Below are 4698 nucleotides of genomic sequence, written 5' to 3'. Positions count from 1 at the left end.
GGGCCCAAGCACTCGGGCCATCTTCCACTGCTTTCCCAGCCATACACAGAGAGCTGGATCGGAAGTGGAGCAGCCAAGACCTGAACCGGCCCCTGTATGGGATGCTGGCACTGAAGGCAGCGGCTTTACCTGCTTCGCTACAACAACGGTCCCCACACCCTCCTTCTTGAAAACCCCGTCCCTGCCCTTGACCTCGGGGATCAGACACACTGATTCTCGTGTGCTCTGAGACTCTTGCTCTCACCCCCTACTACTAAATCTTCTGGGGGCATCCGGGCACATCCCTGCTTATGGAGACCTCGCTCCCTCCCGGGCTGAGCAGTGCTGGGCCCTGCAGAGCCTCCAGCCCTGGTGCCTTCATTTCCGGAGGGTCAGCTGTGCCTTGGGAGGGTCCCGCAGCACCCGGGAGAGACAGGGCAAAGGCACAGTAGCCGCTGAGGAAAAGGAGCGCTTGTGAGCCGAGGAGTGGCTGAGTGGGGCGGGAGGGTGTCTGGGTGTCTCGGGGTTGGGGGGGATGTCCCAAAGCTTGGGGCCGGCTTGGAAAAATCCAGAAGGTGTCCCAGAACTAGCCAGGTGAGATCAATAAGCCCAGGCCAGGAGATCAGGAAGTTGAGGAAGCCTCCAGCAGCCTTGTTTGCCTTCCTGCCTGCTGGGCCCCTGCTGCTGTGACCAGGTCCGGTAGGGGAGGGGGACTCTTGGGGGAGGGACATCGAGGGGCAGGGAAAAGCACCAGAGAGCTTACTGCTGTCCAGGGGTGAGCTGACAGAAGCCTGCGACCCGAAGTGGTGGTAGGGACAGGCATTCATTCATTCAACAAACACCAAGCAACCGCCATGTGCTCAGGAGGCAGTGAAATTAATTTCCAAAAAGGACATGTCCTGTACGATGTAACGAAGTATGAATTAAAATGTCCACACACGGATTTTTAAAAGCCTGGTGGGGGTGAAGGCCCCACGTGCCCATGGTGACCCAGCAAGGGCTTCCTGGCAGGGGATTCCAGCTGCTGCTGTGGGTGTCGGGGTGCCCACCTGCCTTCCAGGCCTAGCTGCTCCCCTGCGCCCAGCCCGCCCCTCTCTGTGCCTGCTTCCTGTCTGTGAAGTGGAGCATGGAACCCGGAGGTCCATGGCTCTTCGCAGTTTGCATGTTCCATGAGAACTCTCAGGACTGGGGGTGTAGGATCAGTGTCGTGGGCACAGTCAGGGCTGCCCCTGCTGCTGTGGGCCTTGCCACCCCAACCCTTAATATAAGGCCCACCCCTCCCGGCCAGCCCCACGGCGGGAGGAAGCCGCTGCCCGCAGCTCACCAGCTGTCCAGCTCTGATCGTAAATTAGAATCCCGCCTCCTAACCTCTGCACCATTTTGGATCATGAAAACCGCCTCCGCCCTTCAGCTGCAGCTGTGTGACCCGGAGCCCAGGGCGCTCTGGGCAGGGTCTAAGCCGCTGGGCGGGCAGATGCCAGGCACCGTGCCCGTGAGTTGTTCTGTGTCCCTGGGCGGGGGAGGGGTAGTGACTGTCACCTCTGTTGTGAGGAGCAGCAGCTGCAGGAGGGACCGGGGCCCTGGGTGCAAGCTCTCCCCAGGAGCCGGGAAGACTTCCAGCTGAGGTCACAGCCACATCAGGGCCAGGCCCCCCTGCCCCCACTCCCTGAATGCTGCGTGCGCTGGCAGGGGTTCTGACCCGTTTCTCTTCCTGGGCAATGTCCTTGGCAGAATCGCACTTCCGGCCTCGTGCCCAGAAGCTGGACCGCCTTCCTGCCTCAGGGCACCTGAGATTCCCTGGGTTCTGCACCCGGAGCTGGCTCCTGGGGGCTCCCCCGCTCGCTCAGCTGCTCCCCACTGCACGCTACCCTCTCTAATTAAAAAAAGTAATTTTTCCCTCTAAATTCTCAAACAGGAGGGCAGGGGAGGTTGTGTCCATTCTTCTACCCGGGTTCAGCTTTTCAGGCAGGCGTTCAAGACCAAGAAAAAAGTCACTTTTGATCTGATGCGGTTGCTCTCCACTACCAGCTGTACTAATACTTCTGGAATGTTTGTTGCAGGTTCTGAAGGGTGTGGGCTGCACCCCTACCTCAGTGCTGTGACTGCAGTGGTAACGGCGTTCCCACCACGGCTGGAATGGGAGGGCTGCCTTCCATCTTAACCCAATCAAGTCAGCTCCTCAGCCTTGCTTCCTTGGCCAGTACCCCCTTCCTGGGCGTGTGCCAGGGGCCCAGGGGGCAGCCCCACGCCTCCCCAGCCCCCAGTCCAGTCTTCGCTGTGCCTGGAGTTGGTGTGCTGGCCTCTCCCAATCTTGGTCTCCCCCTCTGTGAACTTGGGGACCGGCCTGGGGCTGCCAGCCCACTCCTGTGGCAGGGGGCCAGCATCATGTAAAATAAAGGGACCGTGACCCGCAGGCCCCGGAGTACCCCGCACTCAACTCAATGTGTGTTCGGAGAGAAAAAGTCCCAGTCCCCAGATCCTTCACTAGAGCCGTGGCTCGGTCCCCACGTCGCACCTGCTCCCCGCCGTCCCAGCTCAGTGCCTGGCGCCACTCGCGTGAATCTACTGTGCGTGCTCGGGGCGCTTCGGCAAAGTACTTTTACAAACAGACGATTTCTGGCTCATTTAGTGATGACCACCGCGCAAACAACAGCACCGGTGCTGCGCAGCTACCGCAAGAATTGTGCGGGGTGGGGGATGGGCTGACTGGAGCCTGAGAAGCGCTGTTTCCCTTTCAGAACAGAGCGGAGACTGGTAGGGGTTCTGGTGAGCGGCCAGGGAGGGGGACCCCGGAACCACCAGCGAGGCCCCAGACTGCTCAGCCCTCTTCCCTGTGAGCTTCTGCAGGCAGGGTCTGGTCCTGGGCCACGAACAGCCCAGTGCCCGGCTGACCTCCTGCCGGAAGCAGAGCAGCTGTGGGGGCCTGGAGCCCGGGCAGGAGGGGACGACGAGAAACAGATCCAGTTGGAGACAGAAGCCAGGCTGTGGCCCCTCAGGGCCCTAGGATGTGTAGGAGGACCCAAGTCCACACCACACCCCCAGGTTACTCCTCTCCGGCTGGCTGCCCATGCCCCGGGTGCAGATGGTTAGACCGCGTGGGGTCTGAGGTAGCTGGAGACTCTGCAACTGCACCACAGTGGCCAGACGTGGCCCGTGCCCTGGCCTGGCTCCCCACAAGGAGCAGAACCGGCCCGGCTTCTGTCCCCAGGGTGGAGGCGTGTTTTCCACCTTTACACTGATCTGTCTCCACAGTGCTGTGGCCCATAAAGTTTAATAGGTGTGTTTCATGGCTGTGGCTGCGAGCCATCGCCGGGGTCACACAGCGCTCACCAAAACAGGTGACCTTGGTCTGCAAGAACCTGGAGCCCCTTGAGGGGAAGTGGGTGGAGTTTGCTTTTCAGCAGTCCTGGGACCACCGGGGGATGCGGGGGATGCATGCCGGACCCAGAAGCTGGACCTTCCTCGGGGGTCAGGGTTGGTTCCCCCCCTCCCCGGAGGGGGGGTGCTGCAGTGACTGTAGTGTGTCCCCGTGGTGTGTCCTTGGGGTGTGAGTTAGGGTCACTGCACGCATCATAAAGCACATTCACATCGGTGCTCAGGTTGGCTCCCCCTCCCCCCACATGGCCCCATGAGGCAGCGGGGCAGGGGTGCTCTATCCACGCAGGGCAGGGCAGGAGACTGAGTCTCAGGAAAGAGACCAAGACCCCGCGTGCGACCCCTGGGGAGGGGCCAAGCTATGACTCCATGGCGGGGTGGTGGAGCAGGGCAGGGGGCTTCCTCCTGGGGTCTGCAAAAAAGGAAGAGGAAGGCCCGGTTTCTGCCACGGAAAAGCAGCTTTGTGAGCGTGTGGGTGGGGGGAGGCTGGGTCGGTGGGGGAGCGGCGTCTGTAGCTGGCTCAGAGCAGCCTCAAAACCCTTCGCTCGCAGTCACGGGTGGCCGCGTTCACGTCCGGGATCAGCCAGTCACCTCTGTCAAGTTTGAAACAAAACAAAACTGCTTTTCTTATGCCAGTCCACTTTCTAATACCTCGACGCTCAGCCGGCAGGGACAGCAGTGGCGATGGTTGGCTCCCTGGGTGCGTGGGCTATGGGAAGGCTGCTGCTAAGCGCTCCGGGCACTGGCTCGCCAAACCCTCAGCCCCCTGTCAAGGCTCTCACCACGTTTCCATAATATAAGTGGGACAACTGAGGCACCAAGCAACCAGTCACCGGCTGGAGACCACTCCACCAGCAAGTCGCAGAGCAAAGCTTGCTATGGGACTGGTTTTTTTGTTTGTTTGTTTTTTTCTTCAAGATCGATTTATTTTGAAAGACAGAAAGGCAGAGTTACAGACAGAGAGAGAGGCAGAGATATGGATCCTCCATCCACTGGTTCACTCCCCAAATGGCCACAACAGCCAGTGCTGAGCCAGGAGCCAGGAGCCAGGAGCTTCCCTCCTGTGTGAGTGGCAGGGGCCCAAGGACTTGGGCCATTTTCTGGTGCTTTCCCAGGCCATAGCAGGGAACTGGATGGGAAGTGGAGCAGCTGGGACCCCAACCGGCACCCATATGGGATTCAGGTATCACAAGTGGTGGCTTTACCCACTATCCCACAGTGCAGGCCCCCAGGGCTGGTATTTTAGGGCCAAGGCTGCGGTTTTAGCTCCATCCCACCATGCACCCGATGGTAAACTGTTGCAGTGTTCAAAGGTAGGCCACTGCCACTTATAGACTGCTCTTA

The sequence above is a fragment of the Lepus europaeus genome, chromosome 2 (assembly GCF_033115175.1).
Source record: "Lepus europaeus isolate LE1 chromosome 2, mLepTim1.pri, whole genome shotgun sequence".
In the NCBI taxonomy this organism is placed as follows: Eukaryota; Metazoa; Chordata; class Mammalia; order Lagomorpha; family Leporidae; genus Lepus; species Lepus europaeus.
This window is presented reverse-complemented; position numbering follows the sequence as displayed.